We start from the raw sequence: 25,816 nt of genomic DNA on the forward strand, positions 1-25,816 counted from the left end.
AAAAAAGATATGTCATACTATTAATTCACTTAATTTAAAGATATGTCATACTATTAATTCACTTAATTTAAAGATGTGTCAGTACTATTAATACACTTAATTTAAAGATGTGTCAGTACTATTAATACACTTAATTTAAAGATATGTCATACTATTAATTCACTTAATTTAAAGATATGTCATACTATTAATTCACTTAATTTAAAGATGTGTCAGTACTATTAATTCACTTAATTTAAAGATGTGTCAGTACTATTAATTCACTTAATTTAAAGATGTGTCAGTACTATTAATTCACTTAATTTAAAGATGTGTCAGTACTATTAATTCACTTAATTTAAAGATGTGTCAGTACTATTAATTCACTTAATTTAAAGATGTGTCAGTACTATTAATTCACTTAATTTAAAGATGTGTCATACTATTAATTCACTTAATTTAAAGATGTGTCAGTACTATTAATTTACTTAATTTTAAACACTATCAACATTGGTAATTCACTTACCACCTCTATCAGATTCCATTTAACTTTCCCTTGTTTAAGTGGAAACAATTTCTTAACCTCTTCTTGTGATACTTCAAGTGCCATTCTACTTGTTCTCATCTGAACCATTTCCAACAATTCAATGTCCTTCTTAAGGAGTCAAAGATTGAAAACAATATTCCATATGTGATCTATACAGTTAAGTTATACAAATCATATTCAGTTATTTATGCTGAACTCTCCTGTTAAAGGTTTATTGCTTTTCAAGTTCTGAAAGAGAGTTCAACATATAGTAGAACCATAAAAGTAAATAAAAATGTGTGAAAATATTAGAAACTGAAGCTGTTAGGATAAATAATATAGATTGTTTGTTACACTCTGCATTACTTCTTGGGGGAGAGGTATTTTGTATTTCATATTTTCTACTGTACGGTGATGGTTTTATTGCAATGAGTGTTAAGGTAATAAAACATTAAGAGATAAAGTACCAAGTTTTATTACAAAAACTTTATTCATTTAGAAGGTTTTAGATGTTATGCAAATAAAACATAAACTGTAAGATAAGAATTTTTAACATTAACTTGAAAATTATCTTTTATTGAGGCTGATTTAGTAAAGGTTTCATAAGTTGAGAAATAAATGTTTGGTAAAAAAATCCATTATTAACATTTTTTTGCACAGCAGGCCTGTAATATTTTATGAAAGGCTTGCCAAATTTTGTGAAGATACACATAATATTCTCAGAATTATAGTATGTGTAGTTTAATATATATGCAAAAACAGCTCGTTTGGGTTGAGAAAATATTTGAAAACTACACATTTTAAAATGAGTCGTTTTTGCATATATATTTCTCTACAAGTGGGTTTTCTCGACATCACTGAGTATGTATAGTTTCTCCTTTACAAGGTGGGTTAAAGTGATTGACCCATATCCACAGGATTAATCTAAAGTACTAATGGTAATATTTTGATTACTTGAGTATTTTAAATAAATGAAAATGGTAATAATGAATTCTTACAGTTTACATCATTGTCACTCACATACCTAGCTAGTCTTGTCCAGTGCTGCTCCGTATTTAGAAAAACATTTTTGCAAGCCATAAGCTTTTTGCTCCCACACACCTGTTGATTCACATGGTTTATATGATTCTTGCATAAAAATGATCATGTGACAAACCTTCACCCACTCAACTTATCACTTTCTCTACGTTATTCTGTGTATCACTTCTTGTTTGGCAGTGTTCTTCCTTGGATGTTTAGTTTGTGTTGTCTTCAGGTGTGTTTTTTTTCATTTTATTAATTTCTGTCAGTACATTTACTATTTATTATACAGTACCCACTAACAGCATGTACAATTAATGCATTGATTAAGGGTCTAGATTTTTTTTAGAGTACGGAAAGTGAAATAAACAAGAAGCTTTAGTGCTTATAAGCTTATAAAGTAAATGAATGATAGGAGAAAGGAAAGAAGATAGACCATGCGATGAAAACCATAGAAGAGAAAGTTGAATGTGCCAAGTTAATACTCAGGGAAAAAGAGAAACAGAGCAAGACAAAGAAGGAAAGAAAAGATTGAAGAGATCTTTACAGCTGGTAGAAGACGTAAACAGAAGGGTTATAAACAGGAATCGCCACAGATGATAAAACAGAGATAGTTGAGAAATATGCAGATTCTTACAGAGATTTGTATACACCAACTATTAAAAGTGAAACATGAACAGAAGTTAATTTTGAGAACAACAAATCTGATAAACAGAAGCATCTAAAAGTTTAGTCTCAGAAGTGGAGACTAAATTAACTGAGATGAAGAGTAGGAAAGATCCAGGAAACTATACAATCAGTGATGTATTGAAATCAGGTGGAAATATTAAGGCAGATAATGAAACTGTTTAACAAAGTACTGGAGTTAAAAATACCAAAAAAAATGGAAAGAGGCTGAGATCGTTTTATAAGGGAGAGAAGCAAGATAAAGAATTACCACACCATAAGCCTGTTATCTAACTTGTATAAACCATAAGCCTAATATCTAACTTATATAAACTATTCAGAAGAGTACTACAAAAAACGATTCAAATAACTAGGCTTTAGGAAAAATTTCTCAACAACAAATCATTTACATACAACTAACCAAATAATAAAAATCAAATGAATACAACTTATCTTTGTGTGTGTTTTATAGATTATAAATAGTATTTAACTATGTAGAACACAACACAATATTAAATATTTTAACTACGGTAGGTGTTAAGAACTCAGCACTACATTAAATGTTTTAACTACAGTTGGTATTAAGAACAAAGCACAATATTAAATGTTTTAACTACGGTAGGTGTTAAGAACTCAGCACTACATTAAATGTTTTAACTACAGTTGGTATTAAGAACACAGCACAATATTAAATGTTTTAACTACAGTAGGTGTTAAGAACACAGTACAATATTAAATGTTTTAACTACAGTTGGTATTAAGAACAAAGCACAACATTAAATGTTTTAACTACAGTTGGTATTAAAAACAAAGCACAATATTAAATGTTTTAACTACAGTAGGTGTTAAGAACGCAGTACAATATTAAATGTTTTGACTGCAGTAAGTGTTAATCTGAGGTACTTTGAAATCTTTTATATATACATGTACAGTGTGATACAGTATCTGGAACTGTTTACAGAAACGTTGTAAGAAGTGTTCATACAAAATGAGTTAGAGAATGAAGGTGTAGAAATAGTAACACATTAACAGACCAGGTTTGCAGACGATGTTTACAAATTCAATAGAAAAAGATGAAAGGCCTATTAAACAGTCTGAATGCCAGTAGTAAGAAACCAGTACATAAGGGGAACAAAATATATATATTACCAACTATCATGGCACTGGTATCATCAAATTTGAGAATGAAAAACAGAGAAAGTGTCAGTAGAAATATTTGGAACAAACCCTTAAAATGTAAAACATCAAGGTAATAAATTATAGTAAGAATAAAGGGAACATCGAGATGTTTTAGAACGTATAAAATAATTTTATAGGATTAACATATCTCCCATTATTATGAAGAAAAATATTACATATGGCAGTGAAACATGGGCACTGACAAAAGAGATAAAGAAAAGATAGAAGCCACACAAAGAGCTGTAGAAAGAAAAATACTTCATGTTACACTACAAGACAGATGGAGAAATGACAGAATAAGAAAAACAAATGTAATAGATGCAGTAAGGTTTGTTTCAAGAACTAAACGGAAATGGGATGGATATCTAACGGTATTCTGTTAACAGAGAAACATTAAGAACACTTAAATGGCAATCTAGGATGGAGAAAAGGTCTAAGGAAGGGCAGAAGAGAAGATGGGGAGACAACATATTGGCAATAGGAGGAATTAGATGGATGCAGTATGCTAAGAATAGGAAACACTGGACTGGTCTGATGGAAAGTTACATCCAGTGAGGGATGGCTGCAGCTTAGATAGGTAGATAGTAAAATTTGTAACTTATTCTTATGTGGAATTATATTTCTATCCAGATATAGAACCTAATACTTCATTTAAAAATTTTTTTTACCTTTTTTTTTTTTGCAAACATGGTTATGGTTGGTTATTTTTAATCATGAATTTCAAATTCTAAATTACCAATTCAGAGGTTATATCTTCTATCAGCGTATTTACACTGGGGAATTATGAGCTTTACTTTATCAGGAGATTGATCATTGAATGAGTTGACCTTTGTTGGGCCTACACATTTTGAAATGTGGTCAGCTGCTGACTTTGTAAAGATAAGACATTATTCTGGGTCTGAATAAACTTGTGACATTCTACATACTATGTTAAGGTTGTTAAATTTGAGCCAATGGTATATTTTGTCATGCACAGTTTGATTAGGCTTAACAGTTGTTTGTTGTTTTCAGTTTCTCTGTAGTGTATCATACAGGTGAATTGGTAATTAGGTTAAATACCTTGTTTTCTTTTCCACATAACATCTTATACATATGTTTATTTCATTGCACACCTGTTTAAATTTCCACTATATTGACTATTTCATTTTCATAGTTCTTTACATTTTATACTTTTTAAAATTAATTTAGTGGGGGCCATTTCCACCTTCTAATATTAATTGCCTTCTTCATACAACTGCTGAACCCATTTAGAATGATCTAGATTTTCAGTTTTATCCACCTAATTTCGGCTTGCCTTCCCAGTTATCTACTACAGAATTTGCTTCGCCTACCTCAACATGCCTTTAGACATATTAAATAGTATAATTTTTTCCTCCTGTTTCATGATGGGTATTTTGAGATACTCATTTTGGCTCCACTCACCATCTTCTTGTTTCTATGACTCACTGCTCCTATATAGGAAATAGTCTCTGTCAATCTTATCCATTTTATCTCCCACCTAGGTCTCCAGCTTTGTCTTACCTAATTGTTTGTGATTTTTTTTTCTCTTCTCATACCCATTGGGTTTGGTTTGGTTTGTAATTTGATTACTTTTTCATATTTTGTCTCTGTCTTTACTTAATCAGTTCATGGTGTCTTCACTCTGATCAGGCACCTTATGTTTCACTTACATCTCCACCCCATCATTTGTTTGAGGTACTGAATATGTCAAGCATTTTCTCATTATGTATTTTGGGTCACTCTTCCTTCCCCATTGGGCTATACCATCTGTTGCCATTCTTCTGTGAGACTAAGTGGGTAAGTTTTCTGTCTTTTGTTACACACACACACACACAATTTTGTTTCAGGGGTCTGTCCAATGTTTTAACCAGGATCTTGCTCTCTAGTGAGTGGTGCCTGTTCAGGTATATTTCAGTCCATTACAATTGTACTGAAACCCATTCAAAATTGAATAAATTGGGTTTGGTCTGCTTTTCAGTATGGAGTTTTGTAACATTCATTGCACTATCTTCTGTGCAAATATTTTTCTGTATTATCCACCTTGTTTCCCCTCTATTTCTTCCAGTGGAGTAGGAGAGTCATTACCACTTTCCACTTGCAAGCCACTAGGATGGTGAGTCATGAAGATATTCTTCTGAATAAAAGATATACAATATAAACAATAAAGATTCCTTTCAAATGAGAGTGGTGGTGGTGTTCTGCTGGTGTAGATGATGATATGTCATTCAAATGGACACTTCATCTTTGCACAGGTTGGGATGCCAAACTATCTAGTGTGCTGTCATATTGATTGCATCCCTCATCCTAACCAATCATGGATGTCAGTTTCCAGTAGTTGAGTTTTGGAATTAGAACTGAACCAATCAATGTAAGTCCTCAAATATGTGTTCAGTGTGTCCCTGGTCCCTCGCTCAGTGTTTTTTAGGTGCATTACCCCATTGTTGTGGAAACTGGTGAGCACATTGGTTGGCTGCTTAACTTCTTCCTCTTGCACTACTCCATGATGCTTTTATTCCAAGAATGTTACTACATTTGAGGTGGTTCTTGTCTGTTTGATTTGAGTGGGATATATATGTATTTCACTCTGTTCACATGTGTCCTGTTGGGATTTCTCTGTCCAGTTGGCTGACTTTAAGGTGAAGACAGTACCATCCTTTTTCGTACCCTTGTGTGAACATTGGTTCCTGGTGTTTAAGTTTTGGATTGTAGTTGATTTACTGTTAGTTATGTAGAACAGCATGAAGAGAGTCACATGTGGCACTATTGGTGGAGGTTTGTCACGTGATAATCAGTTGAACCATGTGAATTGTGGGGTGTGTGGGAATGAAAAGCTTATGGCATTGGAAAAAAGTTTGTAAATAAAGGGCAGCACTGAACAAGAATAACTGCATATCTGGGCAGATGTAAATACTTATTGGAAATATATTTTTAGTGTAGAAAAATGATAACTTCTAAAACATACTTATCTCCGTTCGCACTACAGCTTTTACTTCATTGGCTGGGTTTCTTCCTTTGCCAATTTAAGCATTGGTCTGACTTTTACTTGCTTTCTTCAGCATTTTATACCCAACTTAATTATCCTTGGTGATATTTGTCTTGTGACACTCTCCACTTACATCAGTGTGCCCTCTATTCTGGTACTTTATGTATTCATCTCATTCAGGTAATGTTATCACTTTTTCTTAACAAAGTGCCAGTAATGGGTTTCCCAGCACCAAGACTGTACAGAGATACTTTGAATGTTCCCCATGTTATCTAGCAGATTTTCATTTAAAAATTCTGATTGGCCAGTTTATGATATGAATTTCTGAATTATTATTTATTTCTGGCATGAAATGGTCTCTTCTATCTCACTTCTAAGTATCAAATCCTGATTCTACTTTCCAGATGGAACAAACATGTTTCATTCTCAGAGATGAGATGTCTATTTTTGCTCCAAATCAATATATCATCAGTCTGGATATTTTGTTATTTGTCATCTTATTTCTCAGTCAGCTCCCATCCAGCTTCATTCTGTGTAACTCAAAGCCCGACTCACTCACCTCTTATTCTCCCGCTGCATAGTAGGTTCTTTCTCATCTGGGAATATAGACATCAAGTGAATCCCTCATGTCTTGGGGATGAAAGCAGAATAAATCCTTTTAATAGTCTTTATGCAACCAAGGGACCATAAACATAAACTGGACTCTCCAGTTTCCTTAGTCAGGATCATTCTTTGATATCAAGGTACTCTTTTCTCCCTATTTATCCCCAGACTACTCTATTTATATGCTGTGCCAAGGAATAATCTATAACTAAATCTCTTTTTTTTTTTCAAGTTCATAATCCATATCCTTTTCTATTTCTTTTGCTTTCCCTCCTTCCAGTAGTTCCTTGTCTACATAATTCAAGGGCTGAAACCTGTTACTCAGTGGAATAGGGTCTTTACAATTACGTTCACTGCTTTTAACCCTAATACCACCCTTTCTAACTTTGAATGTCATTGTTATCCTTAAATGACACCTCTCTTACGTGTGGAAGTTTAAGCTCCTCTTTTAGCTCTCATTTCTTACAGTTTGTACTTCACTTAAACTATTTCCTCAACTTTAGTTTGGATGGCCTCCAACTTTTCCTTCAACCTGAAAACTCTACATAGAAATTTAAAATTCTCACTACTAGCTTCCTTAAAAGTGCATAGTAGCCCAGAGTTCCCAAATAAAACCCATTTCTTACACCTGTTGTACCTAACAAACTGAGAATGTTTTACCCTCAAACTTGTCCTAACTACAATATTATTTGTAAAACTAAAATAAACTCAATACTGTCATTAAAGAATAGCAGCCTGTTGTTAACAATATTGAGTCTGACAATTAACTAGTTTTTAGACTGTATTTATTAAATGAAACAAAGTATTTAATTTGTCTTACAACCTCATTGCAAATTGATTTATAACAAAGCTGAAAGAACTGTTATGTGTACTAAGCCTAATTGAATGCTATACTACTTTTTACACTACTAAACTCTACATTAAAAGCTTATACCTTCTATTTTTAGTCCCCAGTCTCACTAAATCTAATTATTATTGTTTTGTGATTCAGCTCTGATTTCTAAAGATAAAAATAATAAAGCCAAATCACCTTAAAAAATGCCTGGCATGGCCAGGTGGTTAGGGTATTCGGCTTGCATTCTGATGGTTATTGGTTCAAATCTCTGTCCTATCAAACATACTAACCATTTCAGTCTTGGGAGTGTTATAATGTGATAGCTAATTGCAGTATTCATTGGTAAAAGAGTAGCCACACAGTTGGCAGTGGGTAGTGCTTACAAGCTGCCTTCCATCTTGTCTTACGCTGTTGAACTAGGGATGGCTAGAGTAGATAGCCCTTGTGTAGCTTTTCATGAAATTAAAAAAAAAACTTTAATAATAATTCTGGAGAGATTCTTTGCACAATAGTTTAACTACAATTTTGTTTAATTAAATTTCTAGTTTATTTTTAATAATTTTCTTTATGCTACTGTATAATTTATTTTGTATTTATAATTAAAACTTGTAAAGTGGAATATTATATATGCATTTTTTTTTATTTGCAGTAAGGACTGAGTTTTTCACAGACTTGCAGACATGGTTCTGAGTATCACTTTTTCTTTTTAAAGTGTATTAAGGAAACCCAGTCCTGAATAGCAAACTCGTTAAGAGATTTTTCGGCTGCTGTATATTGTTTCATTCGTTAACTTGTTCATCTTGGATAAACCAGATTGTTTATGATTTGATTATTTTCACAATACCCATGAATTCTAAAAATGTATTGAACCTACAGTTTTAGATGGTATGGTTTGTTTAAATGAGAAAATCTATTATAAACTACTTTTAGCATTGACGTATAGGAACTTAGAAGACAATGGCTTCTGTCAGAAAAGTCCCTATTACTTTTGGGATTTCAAGGCAATCAACTGTTTGATTGAGGAAAAGTTTCAGAATCAAATCAAGACAATATAACTTTGAGGCAATAATTTGTTTAGGACTTGCAGATGAAGACTATATATCTGCACAGTTATATCCTTGAAGACTTGGCACAGATAAGAATTCTAATGCTTACATTTCTCGAAACTTTGTAGACTACTTGTACACATGTTAGGTTGGAAACCAGAAGCTCCAGAGGTCCATAGTTGATAGAGAGTGTGGTACACAGCAGTTATTGAAAAATAACTTAATGAAAAGTTCTTTCACCTTAGAGAAATAAATAAAGTATTTTGTTCACAGTGGTTAAATGACAAACAAGTTGCTCTTGGTACAAAATGTAATAAGGTAAAGTATTTTTTTTACATGTTTTTAAATGTTTATTTGTATAGACCAGTTTGTACTGTATTGTACCTTATTTGTACAGACCAGTTTGTACTGTATTGTACCTCGTAAATCTTATATACATTGTTGTAACATAACGTTAAGTATTTACACAAAAGATAAATTACAGAAGGTAGCTTTTCTCAGTTGTGATTGTTTTAGAGTATAAATTTTAATAAAATGAAGCTGTTTCTACATAAATTATGTTATTGTATATATATATATATATATATATAAATATACTGTCAATCTAATTTAATTATTTAGAAGCAGAATGAGGATGTAACTTAAACTGTGGTGATATAATAAATATAAGACAGTACAGTTTACTATCTGCTGTGTGGCTAAACTTTTTGAAATGTGAAACTTGTTTCTTAAGATGTTCAGGAAATTTGAAGTAAGTTAGAAACTTTTCAAAAATACTAAAACTATTTTTGAAACTAAAGAAAATAAAAAAATGATATTTTTTTAAAACTTGTCAAAAAGTGTGATTCATTCATTGGCTTTAAACATGGTATTTCAAATGTATTTTTGAAGATTAAACTTTTTATGAATAATGAAGTGTCACTCTGGTTTACAGTTTATTGTTCAAGATGTTACAAATGGCAGAAGGTTTCAAATGCCAAGTTTAAAAAGTAGTGCTCAGAGTAAACCTCCAGAAAACCCTTGTGGGATTCATGCTATGGAGATCAATCCATCACACACAATGCTGGTGACAGGAGCTAAGAACTCTAATGACGTTGCATTCTATAGACTTCCAACACAAGATCCCTTATGTGTTGGAGAGGTAAGTTTTAATCTATGCTTTTCAAAATATGACTAATGATTATTTAGCAAGCATTACTCTTTACTTGCTCATTAATGTAATTATGTCTTTTGACCCGAGATTAGTGTGTGTGTGTAAATACACCCTAAAAGTCTGTTATCTTTGCTACTAGCAACATAGTGCTGACTTTTTGGCTTGAGTGATTCATCTACCAACCATTATGGGAAGATGCTTTCCTTCAATAATGCTGCTCAATGAATTCACATTTCTGCAGGTTCAAGAGATACTAAACTTGCATTATGGAGAGTAAGGGATGATTGTTTGAATGAAAGTAGTGAAGAACCTCTACCAGAACATCACATAGTGCATTTGTTAACCATAAAATCTTGTAAAATTGCAGACAAAGTTAGAGCTCTTATTTTCAACAGTCATTGTCATGTAAGTGTTTTGTGAATTTTCAGGTGATTCAAGTAAAATGGTTGATACTTTAAAGTTTGAAATTACTTGCACTTAAATATATACAAAGGACCTAAGGAAGGAAGTAAAAAGATTATTGCCAAAATATAAATTATATAAATTTTGTAAGAATTTTCATGTAGTTGACATTAAAATAAATAAAATTGTCACAATGAAGTTTATTTGTACATTTGTGTAAATATATAGAGGTTGAAAACTGTATGGTTGTATGTCTTTAGTTAATCATTTATTAACGTTTCATCATCTTATAATGTATGTTGATGTTGAAAACTGTATGGTTGTATGTCTTTAGTTAATCATTTATTAACGTTTCATCATCTTATAATGTATGTTGATGTTGAAAACTGTATGGTTGTATGTCTTTAGTTAATCATTTATTAACGTTTCATCATCTTATAATGTATGTTGATGTTGAAAACTGTATGGTTGTATGTCTTTAGTTAATCATTTATTAACGTTTCATCATCTTATAATGTATGTTGATGTTGAAAACTGTATGGTTGTATGTCTTTAGTTAATCATTTATTAACGTTTCATCAACAAGATGTTGAAAACTGTATGGTTGTATGTCTTTAGTTAATCATTTACTAACGTTTCATCAACAAGATGTTGAAAACTGTATGGTTGTATGTCTTTAGTTAATCATTTATTAACGTTTCATCATCTTATAATGTATGTTATGTACATGTGTGTGTGTATGGGATGCCCAAAATGTCCTCAACCATAGACACTTCAATGTATTTTACAGAATGTGTGGATTAACTGAATGATTAACTTTCTCGTACTTTGACAGCACTAAATTACAGAATGTGTGGATTAACTGAATGATTAACTTTCTCGTACTTTGACAGCACTAAATTACAGAATGTGTGGATTAACTGAATGATTAACTCAACTTTCTCGTACTTTGACAGCACTAAATTACAGAATGTGTGGATTAACTGAATGATTAACTCAACTTTCTCGTACTTTGACAGCACTAAATTACAGAATGTGTGGATTAACTGAATGATTAACTCAACTTTCTCGTATTTTGACAGCACTAAATTACAGAATGTGTGGATTAACTGAATGATTAACTCAACTTTCTCGTACTTTGACAGCACTAAATTCAGTTATATATTCGAAATTAAGAAAGGCCACAAATCACTTATGTTTACCGACGTTTTGAACATCCATAGAGATATGTTTTAATAGTTTAAGTAGGGGGCATTTTCCAGATATGTTTTGAGCATTCAGCATTGAAATAGATGCCTGCTTTTAAATTGGACACATTTCAGATGTCTGTGTCTATATAGAATGTAATGTGTACCATATCTTCTTTATGTGTTCACTGTATGTATGTTATACTTGCATTGCACTCTTGACACCTGGAAAGAAAACAGTATTCAGAACTGAATAGTTTTTATCTTGACCTCTGAGAATTTGTTTGTGTTACATTTTCCAGGAACTGGTTGCTTTATCTTTGAATGCCTACCTTCATTTATGGGACATTAGTACATCTAGACAGGTAAGTGTATTAAAAGTGATGAAGTAAATTTGAAAAAGCTGTGATTCTTTAATTTGTTTCATATTGGTACCAACAGCCATTCTTTAAAAAGACAGGATAATTGTTTTATTTTACTTAGCCTGACAAGTGCTTCTGAAGAAGTTTAATGAAAGTGAATATTCTGTTGAAAGAAGTTTCAGAAACTTACAAATAGAATAAAAATTCTTAACACACATTTCAGTAAACACTGCCTTGGCATGGCCAGGTGGGTTAAGGTGTTAGACTCGTAATCCGAGGGGCGTGGGTTCGAATCTCAGTTCCACCAAACATGCTCACCCTTTCAGCCATGGGGGCATTATAATGTGATTGTCAATCCCACTATTCGTTGGTAAAAGAGTAGCCCAAGAGTTGGCAGTGGGTGGTGATGATTAGCTGTCTTCCCTCTAGTCTTACACTGCTAAATTAGGGATGGCTTGCACAGATAGCCCTTGAGTAGCTTTGCGTGAAACTCAAAAAAACAAAAAAAACGGTAAGCACTAAATATTTTACTTGCTTCAAATAATAAATTCATGGAACTTTACTCACTGCAAAACACCTTGAAAATATAAAACATTTGAATCCAGTAAAATATTATAACCAGAATAACAAAAATTACATATTTTACAAATATAAATTACAAAATAAACAGATACTAAGTTCTTATTTTATATTATAGCTTATCGATATCAGTAAGCTGAGTTCCTAATTTGTACAAAACTTTAGACTAGGTATATTGACATAACAAACATCTAATTTTAAACAGTGCTACATTCATAATACTACATGACTTGTTAAAATCCATATTTAGTGATTTTTTAAATATTTACTTTAAGACATTAACTAGTATAAGATACTAAAGTTTGAATTATAATCTACAGTTTGATTCCAAACCTATTGATAAGCAAGAATATAAAATAAGAACTTAGTATCTGTTTATTTTAACAAGATAAGGCTTATGAATCAAACACATTGACTCTTATACTTACTATAGTATATGACATGTGAATAACCAATCAACAGCTTAGAATATCTCAAGAGTGGTTCTTTCAGCCATTTTAATCTGTGAAAAGGATACCATGTTCTTTTGAATTAAGGTTTGAAGGAGGTAGGTTGTGTCTTTAGTCTGCTTGAAATCTCATATATTATAAACTCTAAATACATCTTAGTTACTAACATTAATAAACTATAGTAGAATTATATGGTATCTGTGTAGTTATTTATCTTTTTTTTTGGTTATTCATCTGTATATATAAAACCTAAAAAATTTTGTTTGATACCCTCCATGTACAAAATTTTAAAAGGCTTAGCAACCAATGTCCAGCAGTAATCAGGTTCAAAGGTCATAGTGAGCAGAGATACTCATATTCTTTACTTCTTGATTTATTGCTCTATATTTTAAGAAAAATAAGTTTAATAATTTATTTCAGAAGAATAATAATCATCTATATACATATATAATGTATAATAATTGAAATGTGACTTTACATTACAAAATACTAGTCCAGTAAAACAGGGAAGACTAAAGGTTAATTTTATATTATTGGATGTGTAACATGAGTGCACATGCACCATGTCAATTCAAGTTATGTAATGTTAGCTAGATATGACTGGAGGGTCAGTATAATTAATAAATGTGTATAATAATGTTATGAGACTTAAGCTACTTAGACTAAACATTTGTATTCTCGTGTTATAATGTGTAGTCATTCTACCATTAAAAAAGCATAATTTATATTTATTTCCTAATTTTCTGATGATGGTTATGATGTTGGTCAAGTGACAGACCCCCCACATAGTTAAAGTGTAGAAAAGAACATAAAATATAAAGTCTTACTGAAAACAAATGTTTGAAATGTGTTTTGGTGGTTATAGAGTTTATGTAAATAATATTTGAGATTTTTGGGACGAAGAATTTTTTTTTAATCATAATATGAAATGATAGTTAAAGTGTAGGAAAGAACATAAAATATAGTCTTACTGAAAACAATAATTTGAAATGTGTTTTGGTGGTTATAGAGATTATGTAAACAATGTTTGAGATTTTTGGGACAAAGATTACTTTTTAAATTCATAACATGAAGTAACTTTGTACTCAGACTAGTACTGCATAACATGAAGTAACTTTGTACTCAGACTAGTACTGCATAACATGAAGTAACTTTGTACTCAGACTAGTACTGCATAACATGAAGTAACTTTGTACTCAGACTAGTACTGAAATATACTGTTTCAACAAACAAATCTTTATTAAAAATTATTAAAAATCTGATTTTTTTGTATGCACAATACTTGTAATCTTTGCTAAAACTCTACCAAAGTTTATGGAGATACGTTGTATCAGAAATTATGATGTGAATACGTAATGTGTGACCTAATTAGTAAATAATAAAAAGGTATTACGTACATTAAAATGATAGAATTATAACTCTGGAGAACTACAGTGAGAAAGACAGCAAAAATACAAGCAGATAAAGAATAAACTTCATATGATAGTTTTAGAAACATTTGTGGTAACTCTATGTTAAGTATTTATAATGATGTAGTTGTATGTAGTTAGGTATATGTTTTAATATATTTCTTTGTGTTGCTTATTATGAGAAGAAGGTGATATAACAGTGAGCATTAGGTTTTTTAATAATTAAAATGATTAAACACAGTTTTCTGACTAGGTTGTGTATGTATCAGACTTGTTCGAGTTATTAGTTTTTAGTATTCTGAGAAATTATTAAAATTGGGAAGTATATCTTGATGTAAGTTACTACCATGAGAAGTAGTGGGTAACTTGTACAAGTATCTGTATAAAATATGTATGTTACTGTTGGTGTTTGTGGTACATTGGTTTATGTTACTGTTGGTGTTTGTGGTACATTGGTTTATGTTACTATTGGTGTTTGTGGTACATTGGTTTATGCTACTGTTGGTGTTTGTAGTACATTGGTTTATGCTACTGTTGGTGTTTGTGGTACATTGGTTTATGCTACTGTTGGTGTTCGTGGTACACTGGTTTATGCTACTGTTGGTGTTCATGGTACACTGGTTTATGCTACTGTTGGTGTTTGTTGTACACTGGTTCTATGTTACTGTTGGTGTGTGTGATACATTGGTTGTATGTTACTGTTGGTGTTTGTGGTACACTGGTTGTATGTTACTGTTGGTGTTTGTGGTACACTGGTTGTATGTTACTGTTGGTGTTTGTGGTACACTGATTGTATGTTACTGTTGGTGTTTGTGGTACACTGATTGTATGTTACTGTTGGTGTTTGTGGTACACTGATTGTATGTTACTATTGGTCTTTGTGGTACACTGATTGTATGTTACTCTTGGTGTTTGTGGTACACTGGTTGTATGTTACTGTTGGTGTTTGTGGTACATTGGTTTATGCTACTGTTGGTGTTTGTGGTACACTGATTGTATGTTACTGTTGGTGTTTGTGGTACACTGGTTGTATGTTACTGTTGGTGTTTGTGGTACACTGGTTGTATGTTTCTGTTGGTGTTTGTGGTGCACTGGTTGTATGTTACTCTTGGTGTTTGTGGTACACTGATTGTATGTTACTGTTGGTGTTTGTGGTACACTGATTGTATGTTACTGTTGGTGTTTGTGGTACACTGGTTGTATGTTACTGTTTGTGTTTGTGGTACACTGGTTGTATGTTACTGTTTGTGGTACATTGGTTTATGTTACTGTTGGTGTTTGTGGTACATTGGCTTATGCTACTGTTGGTGTTCATGGTACATTGGTTTATGCTACTGTTGGTGTTTGTGGTACACTGGTTGTATGCTACTGTTGGTGTTTGTGGTACACTGGTTGTATGCTACTGTTGGTGTTTGTTGTACACTGGTTCTATGTTACTGTTGGTGTTTGTGGTACATTGGTTTATGCTACTGTTGGTGTTTGTGGTACACTGGTTGTATATTACTGTTGGTGTTTGTGGTGCACTGGTTGTATATTACTGTTTGTGTTTGTGGTGCACTGGTTGTATATTACTGTTTGTGTTTGTGGTGCACTGGTTGTATGTTACTGTTGGTGTTTGTGGTACATTGGTTTATGTTACTGTTGGTGTTTGTGGTACATTGGTTTATGTTACTGTTGGTGTTTGTGGTACATTGGCTTATGCTACTGTTGGTGTTTGTGGTACATTGGTTTATGCTACTGTTGGTGTTTGTGGTACACTGGTTGTATATTACTGTTGGTGTTTGTGGTGCACTGGTTGTATATTACTGTTGGTGTTTGTGGTACATTGGTTTATGTTACTGTTGGTGTTTGTGGTACATTGGTTTATGTTACTGTTGGTGTTTGTGGTACATTGGCTTATCCTACTGTTGGTGTTTGTGGTTTATTGGTTTATGCTACTGTTGGTGTTTGTGGTACATTGGTTTATGCTACTGTTTGTGTTTGTGGTACACTGGTTGTATATTACTGTTGGTGTTTGTGGTGCACTGGTTGTATGTTACTGTTGGTGTTTGTGGTGCACTGGTTGTATGTTACTGTTGGTGTTTGTGGTACATTGGTTTATGTTACTGTTGGTGTTTGTGGTACATTGGTTTATGTTACTGTTGGTGTTTGTGGTACATTGGCTTATGTTACTGTTGGTGTTTGTGGTACACTGATTTTATGTTACTGTTGGTGTTTGTGGTACACTGATTGTATGTTACTATTGGTGTTTGTGGTACACTGATTGTATGTTACTATTGGTGTTTGTGGTACATTGGTTGTATGTTACTGTTGGTGTTTGTGGTACAGTGGTTGTATGTTACTGTTGGTGTTTGTGGTACAGTGGTTGTATATTTCTGTTGGTGTTTGTGGTGCACTGGTTGTATGTTACTGTTGGTGTTTGTGGTACACTGGTTGTATGTTACTGTTGGTGTTTGTGGTACACTTGTTGTATGTTACTGTTGGTGTTTGTGGTACACTGGTTGTATGTTACTGTTGGTGTTTGTGGTACACTGGTTGTATGTTACTGTTGGTGTTTGTGGTACACTGGTTGTATGTTACTGTTGGTGTTTGTGGTACACTGGTTGTATGTTACTGTTGGTGTTTGTGGTACACTGGTTGTATGTTACTGTTGGTGTTTGTGGTACATTGGTTGTATGTTACTGTTGGTGTTTGTGGTACATTGGTTGTATGTTACTGTTGGTGTTTGTGGTACACTGATTGTATTTTACTGTTGGTGTTTGTGGTACACTGATTGTATGTTACTGTTGGTGTTTGTGGTACACTGGTTGTATGTTACTGTTGGTGTTTGTGGTGCACTGGTTGTATGTTTCTGTTGGTGTTTGTGGTGCACTGGTTGTTTGTTACTGTTGGTGTTTGTGGTACACTGGTTGTTTGTTACTGTTGGTGTTTGTGGTACACTGGTTGTATGTTACTGTTGGTGTTTGTGGTACACTGATTGTATGTTACTGTTGGTGTTTGTGGTACCCTTCATACTAAGGTTGCCAAACTTCTTGCAATACATTGGGCAATGGCTTGAAGTCTGCCTCTTTTGAAGGGCAACATTTTTGTGATCCATTCTGATAATTTGATGGTGTTTCATATTTTTGATCCAGGAGGTACAAATTCTTGACAGCTTTTTTCTTGTACTTTAGATTTTCTCTGCTGGGCTCATTCTCATCATGTTGATCTCTTCATGCATTATGTTCCAGGAATGATGAATTTAACCCTTTTGCTATGGATCATGGGTCAAAGGCCATGCCATTACATTTGTTGACTTGCATTTAAAATTGTATTGAACTATTATTTAATGAAATTGTGTCAATAAGTTTGGAATGAAATTGTAGAATTCAAACCTTAATATTACATGAGAGCTAATTTCTTAATTTAAAGGTAAATATTAAAAGAACACACCTAAATATAATTTTAGTGAGTTACATGGTATTTTGAATGCAATACTGTTTAATTAGATGTTTGTGATGTCAAAATACTAAGTCTATAGTTTTGTACAGATTAGGAAATCAATGTACCAGTATTATAAGATCAAAATATAAAATAAAAACACCATATATTTCATTTTGCTGAGGTATGGCTTATTTATGTACTGAATCAAACACAGTGGCTCTGTTCACCTCTTTCCACTTTTAAAAACAGTTTCTTGTAAATAATTACTTCAGTGTATGACATGCAAATAACCAATCAAGAGCTTAGAATGTTCCCAGAGTGGTTTTCTCAGTTTTTTAAATCTGTTGAAAGGTTACCGTGTTCTTTTAATTCACAATTTCAAGGAGATAGGTTATGTCTTTAGTCTGCTCGAAGTTTCATATTTTTAAAAATCTAACTGCATCTTAGTCATTCTAACACACACAAAAACAACAATTTAAATTATATCTTAATTTTTTTATGATGATTACGAGGTTGGTCAAGTGACAGACCACCCACATAGTGTGAAGAAAATAACATAAAATATAAAGTCTTACTGAAAACAAATGTTTGAAATATTCTCAGGTGGTTATAGAGATTACGTAAATTATGTTTGAGATTTTTGGGATAAAGAATAGTTTTTTAATCATAATATGAAATCACTTTACACTCAGACTAATAACAAAAGAGACTATTTGTAGTTTTTTAATCATAATATGAAATCACTTTACTCTCAGACTAATAACAAAAGAGACTATTTGCACAAACAAATCTTTAGTAAAAATATTTATTAAGAAACCTGACTTTTTGTATACGAAATACTTATAATCTTTACTAAACGTCCATCACATTTTATGAACATACACAAGCTGTTGAAGACCCAAACTGAGAGCAAATCCACTAAAAATCCTGTCAGTGTGATATCAATTTCATTGAAAAAATCCAGTTAGGGCAACACAAATGATCTGCAATTAACCCTTTCAATATCGGCTTGGTATAACATGCACAAGTTTGTCTACACATTTGCACATGCTAAATGTTTGCACTATAACCTTTGATGCTTTTGTAACTCACTGGAATTTTCAACTGTGCTTGTTTTGGTCTCCAATACCTCATCCTTGAGCATTGGTAGTAGATGTGTTCAGTTATGACTGAATGTGTACATCTGTATGCCCCAGGTTATGACTATGGTTTGTTTCACTCCGAGTTGAGTTCTTTGGTCGCACCATATTGGGCCAGCTTAAACATGGTATGATCCTGCTCCTTGATTAATGTCAGTTTTGTACATGACAGGAGGTCCACTATTTTGTCATAATTCTGAAAGTGGTACTGTCCTTGGTTGAACATATGTTCCTTGTCATTTTCATAATTTCAGGTGAAAGTAAAATACTCCTCACTTGGAAAGTTAGGATGAGTGTTCATAATCCAGATCGGATGAATTCCGTTCTTTTGGTTGAGCATAGCGTACACTATTTCATCATTCCAAGCCTGGGGTGTTGCCTTTTGGTTTTCTTCAGTTGGAGTAGAACGTTTGTTCATTTTGATGTTGCTTACATTCTTGTCATGATTTCAGGCAGTTAGAAACACATCACTGTATGGTTGCAGGTTGGGATCCAATCAAAGGTAATATATATATAACATTGTTCTCCAGTAGCCCAAGCCACCAACATGGATATTGGTACCAAGACCCCTTAATTCCAACCCTGAGTTATGGAACCACTGCTGTCTGGTTGGGGTTGGCCTACACTGACAATTCTTCATATTCTGTTTCACCTTTGATACAGGAACTAAGTTCCAGGTGAAGAGCATACCTGTTCTGAATGTAGTGTATTTCTCTCCACTCTTGTACAATTTTTCTCTGGTGCACATCCATTCTATACAGACACTTTCTGTATGGTTCATGCCTGCACCAGCCTCTCCATCTTCTCAATGTGGAGTTCTAGCTATATTGTCAGTGGAGGTACATATATTTTGGAAGTTAACTTTTCCTAAACTGAAGATATTTTTCCAAAAATACTTACCTCTGCCAACACTCTCCTACCCAACCTTCCCATTGACAGCCAGTCTCAAAAAAGTAATTGCATTATCTTAATGAGGTGTCTATATACAGTACTTAGATAAAGGGCACAACAAAGTCAGTGGATAGTTTTGCAAACTACAATTTGCCAAGAGTATTCAAGTGGGGTTTAAAAGACAAGAGCAAGCATATTCAGTGCTTAGATTAGTAAAGAGTGGAAACCCTGAAGGTTAAGAAGCAGCTATATTGTCAGAAAGGTTAGTATTACTGGAAATAAGTTATTAGTTTAGGAAAATGCTAATTCTCCTGAAGTAGATTTGAGATTTTTACTATTTACAGTTAACGAGTCATAGTCTTAGCTTGGGGTCATGTTGATCTCTACTCATTTGGACATTACTAGTTTATTTTTCTTAGTGAGATTTAAAAAGTTAGTTCTAGTTAATAACCTAACTCCCTTCGAAAAATAAATAAAACAAGTACATTTTAGTTGTGTTTATTGTTTGCTTTGAAAGTTCTTCTCTTTATATAGGAAAAGCATCTTAGTAACCAATAATAATTGTTCTCTTTATATAGGAAAAGCATCTTAGTAACCAATAATAATTGTTCTTTTCATATAGGAAAAGCATCTTAGTAACCAATAATAATTGTTCTCTTTATATAGGAAAAGCATCTTAGTAACCAATAATAATTGTTCTCTTTATATAGAAAAAGCATCTTAGTAACCAATAATAATTGTTCTTTTCATATAGGAAAAGCATCTTAGTAACCAATAATAATCGTTCTCTTTATATAGGAAGAGCATCTTAGTAACCAATAATAATTGTTCTCTTTATATAGGAAAAGCATCTTAGTAACCAATAATAATTGTTCTCTTTATATAGGAAAAGCATCTTATTAACCAATAATAATTGTTCTCTTTATATAGGAAAAGCATCTTAGTAACCAATAATAATTGTTCTCTTTATATAGGAAAAGCATCTTATTAACCAATAATAATTGAAGAGTTCATTGATTTTATTTACTTTTTTTTAACCAGAAAACTTCCAGGAAGCTACTGTTCTCTCAGGAAATTGTCTGTTTAGCACAACAAGAAGAAAAGGGTATCTATATTGTTGGTTCTCGGGCTCACACCTCATTGTTTTGACAACCGCACCTTGCGTTTCATAAAAAGCATTCCATCCAAACGGGAAAGAGTCAGTATTCAATCACTCAGCTTTCTTGGAGACCTTCTTACTATAGGGATAGAAATTGGAGAAATTCATTTTTATGACCTCCGTGGATCTGACTACTTAAAACAAGCGGGTTCCACTCATCAAGCATTTCTCAGCGCTTCAAAAAGCTGGGTGGTACAAACCCTTAAATTCCTTTGTAGTGTAGTTGTTACTAATATTTCATTTTTTTCTTATAATTCTGAATTAGTTAAAGAAAATAAACTTTATCTATTGTATTTTGTTGTGATTTTGATAATAAGGGTTACTGTTAATTGTAGGCTGGGGAATGGTTTGTTCCAAGCATTTCAAGTTTGTTTGTAGTATTAAATGTATATAGCTGTATTTGTTTGTGTTTGTAATATTCTTAAAGAGGTAATAACTAATATTGTAATCAACATTTAGATTAAATTTTAATTTGTATTCAAACCACACGATCTTTCATTTATCCCTTAACTTAAAATGCTGTTACTGTATGACCAAAATGTTAGGAATCCATTGACTATTTTAGTAGTCCTGACAACATGAGTCGTAGTTGAGTTGTTACTATGGGAGTCTGCTATGTGTTATATTTGGCAAATAAATAGCCATTTCACAGGAAAACCACTGCTTGTCACAATGACCAATTACTAATTATTACATTTGTCAGCACACAAAACAAAATGATTGTCTGAAACCTGTTCACTCTTAACTCTTAATAGATTGATAAACATACACATACTTGCAGAGAAACATTACACATGGAAACAATTCCTTTAACAAGTACCATCAAATTGAATGATCCATATCTATGAATCTGTATGTACTAATGTTTACTGTAATTTCAAAGTTTGCCTTCACAAAATTTGACAAGCTTTTATTAAACATAACAAATCTGTTGTTTAAAATGTCGAGTTTTTAGTAAAGTTTTCGTACTGAATTTGGCTGAAGTTTTTACTGAGCCAGTCTGAATGAAAGGTGCTTTTCATGCTAAAAATAAGTTTTTCATCTTATAGTTTTTATATTTCATTTGCATAAAATCTAGAATCTCCTAAATGAATATCAGAAGTTTTTTTACATCTGTTTCTTTTTGATATTACAGTTTTATCACTGTAACCATCACATTAAAATTAATAAATCAGAGTCTTAGCTGACTCCTTAAAAGTTAAAGTAAATACCAAGCTTGTGAAATTTAAACATTTTATCCTGCTTAAGTTTTATTAAGCTGCACTAGAAGTTAATTTTATATTTTTGTATAAAACGTAACAAAATAATATAGGTTAAGACAAGGATTTGTAGTTTGTACGATGCACTTAAGGCCTGAGTTCTCCTAAGCTTGAGTAAAACTTTGAATATTCTCCTATAAGTCTTATTAAGTCTTACAAATGTGGGTGTTCAAAAAAAGGAATTATTATAGTTTTTAGAACACAAAACTTATATCAGGCACCAAAATGGAATACCCCAAAATTCTCTTAATTTTATCTGGCTTTTTAAGTAAACTATGAATAGGTTAAAGAAATACTTTTAATATTTGGAGAACCACAACACTGTCACTACATACCAAACAATTTCAAAAACTGTTAATTTTATCTGGCTTTTTAAGTAAACTATAAATAGGTTAAAGAAATACTTTTAATATTTGGAGAACCACAACACTGTCACTACATACCAAACAATTTCAAAAACTGTTAATTTTATCTGGCTTTTTAAGTAAACTATGAATAGGTTAAAGAAATACTTGGAGAACCACAACACTGTCACTACATACCAAACAATTTCAAAAACTGTTAATTTTATCTGGCTTTTTAAGTAAACTATGAATAGGTTAAAGAAATACTTGGAGAACCACAACACTGTTACTACATACCAAACAATTTAAAAAACTGTTAATTTTATCTGGCTTTTTAAGTAAACTATGAATAGGTTAAAGAAATACTTGGAGAACCACAACACTGTTACTACATACCAAACAATTTCAAAAACTGTTAATTTTATCTGGCTTTTTAAGTAAACTATGAATAGGTTAAAGAAATACTTTTAATACCTGGAGAACCACGACACTGTTACTACATACCAAACAATTTCAAAACCTGTTAATTTTATCAGGCTTTTTAAGTAAACTATGAATAAGTTAGAGAAATACTTTTAATATTTGGAGAACCACAACACTGTTACTACATACCAAACAATTTCATTGATTTATGATCTGCAACACAAGATTTAAAAACTTTCACTGCTAGTTATTTATAAACATGACTATTTAACAAGGTTTTAATGAATGTATTAAAATAGAGAAGGCAGGAGGTTCAGATTCTTGCTTATTCATAGTTTGTGTTTATAAGCAGTTGGAAACTGCAGCAGCCTATTTTTAATGTTAGAAGATTCTTAAATAGGGAAATTTGAACTAAAATGCATCATGAGACACAGAAGAATGAAAGTTGAAATTTTTAAGTATTTGTTTTAAAAGTAAGACTGATGTATATGCTGTAAGGTAATTACCAGTCAAACTAATCTTTGTTTTTATCTCTCCTAGTCAGTAGTCAAGTAGCTTTCAAGACAATGTCTTGCAAGTGTTTACTGGTTAATGAATGAATTATATCGTTCAGCATGATTGTTAATTTCCTGGTTGTTGGTAAAGTGTTAAGACATAAAGCTACTTAAGTGTACAGCATGGATCTCACATTTAAGAATGATATGTAGACAGCTTAGTAACTTGAGGGTTAAAATAGCTTCTTGCCTGATTTTTGATCATTTGTAACAATTCAGTTATTAGTAAATGCTCTCTTTAATTAGCATTAAGTTTTTTAAAGTAAGTTTTTATTTGAGTTTCAGTACATAATCTCAGTCTTGTTGTGCCTGCCGTGCTCTTATGTATTAAACTTAATATACACTGGGCTGGTTCATTGGAATGCTGACTTTAATTCTGAATTTCTTACATGCATTTTGGAAGCTTTTAGTAAAATGTACGAGTTGGTACAAATTAAACATGTTACAAAAATATTTGTACTCAGCATATTTCTGTAAGTTCATGTGAATCTGACAAATAAAAAAAACTTTTGTCCATCGTGTTATTTTGTATTTTCATAATTTTTTGCACTTCCAAAGTGCACACCTACAGTTCTTTTCAGTATGTTGTATATTGTGTATCTACTTTCTTCTGCCATGAATTGTTGCTACACTAACATTGTATTGTTGATAACTCTGACAGTAAATACATAATATTGTGTTAAATTTCAGTCTGTAAACAATCAAGGTCTTGTTGCTTTGTCTTATATCCCTACACGTTGGGTTAAAATATACCTTTTATTGTTATGTACTCATCTGTTAATGATATATGTTTTACTCTTTTGATGTAGAAAACATTTTTTGATATGTTAATAGTTTTATTTGTAATGAGATTCTTGACTCTATCTGGTTATTTACAAGTTTTGAAGGTTTATTATTTAGTTTTTGTGGTAATTCATGATAAATCAATCTGTACTTTAAAAAGAAAATTAGATTTATGGTGGACTTATGTTTTTTTATTTTTCAGTACCCAGATGAGCTGATTTTCCAAGAATATCTGATGAATTGGGTGCATAACACTGCCATCTACACCCATTGTTACGACACATCTGGAACTCATCTTTTTGCAGCAGGTGGTCCATTACCAGCCAGCCTTCAAGGTGGCTATGCAGGAATTTGGCAGTGACAGATATATCTTATCTTGGTGTTAATGCTGGATTTGTACAACATACATCATCATGAAATTCTCACAAGTTGGTTTGATGTGTGAAAAGAATCTTCAGTTTGTTCTTTGGAGCTATTCATACAGATAACGTATATATTTAGTTTTAATTTTTTATGAAAGTCTTATTACAAATTGATTTTAAGCCAGTTATTGCTGTGTTAGGTAAGGCTCACTGAAAAACTGCTTGATGTCTGATATATTTTATTTTTTTTCACTGATACAAATGCAAGTAATAATAATGACTCATGTTTGTAAGTTGGATCTCAAGTTTTGATTGTAGATAGTTATTTTGATAGTTGTTCTTTTTTGTGTGGAAGATACAGCAAAGAAAGCATTTATTATTTATCAAGATGTGTATACAACACATGATTTCCAACAACGTTCTGCTCTAAATTAATGTGTTAATAGAAATGTACAGAACATACTGGTGTTAGTGAAGTATTACATGAAAGATTTGGAGGTCGTGTTGCTCAGTGTTTTACTGTAGTAAATTCTTTTTACATTTGTTGAATATTTCATGCGTTGTACTGAGTAATTTGTATATTTTTTTAAGTTTTAATTTTAATAATTATAAGATAAAAACTTGTAATTGTGTCAGATGTCTTGATAGAACTTTGAGAGAAAAACATTTATGAAGAACTGTGTTGTAAAAATAATGTTTCAAGATTTCAGTTCATGTCAAAATTAATTATAGATAATATAATACGATAAATGCAATAAAACATTCACTTTTACATACGTGTATTTTAATAATTTTAAACTAAAGCTAATAAAATTTACATAAAGAAAAAAATTGAAATGGAAGTTAGATGGATTGATATGTTTTCAAAGGAAAACACTTCTGTTTTACTGTTGGTGTTAGATAAGGTAAAACAAAATATATATCATAAAATTTACTTTATCAAATGAAAGGAAAACCATTTTCAGGATATTCAGGTGAATAATGAGACCAATTTGTATTAAAAAGAAAACTAACATTAACCTGTGAAGTTAGGCCCTAAAATGATTTGCTGTATATTGATTCTCATGTGAAAATAAATGTTTTCATTCATATGTTGCCAAA

The 25,816-nt window shown here is 32.0% G+C and overlaps 1 pseudogene across 1 annotated transcript; it reads left to right on the top strand.

The window, feature by feature from the left end:
* The first annotated feature begins 389 nt into the window (after positions 1–389).
* On the top strand, positions 390–25,816 carry LOC143249928 (DDB1- and CUL4-associated factor 12 homolog; annotated as a pseudogene). The gene is made up of 4 exons (XR_013028042.1): positions 390–9,978; positions 11,882–11,944; positions 20,873–21,182; positions 24,556–25,816. The product of XR_013028042.1 is annotated as a DDB1- and CUL4-associated factor 12 homolog (transcript).

This window comes from Tachypleus tridentatus, chromosome 4, assembly GCF_004210375.1.
Source record: "Tachypleus tridentatus isolate NWPU-2018 chromosome 4, ASM421037v1, whole genome shotgun sequence".
NCBI classification, from domain to species: Eukaryota; Metazoa; Arthropoda; class Merostomata; order Xiphosura; family Limulidae; genus Tachypleus; species Tachypleus tridentatus.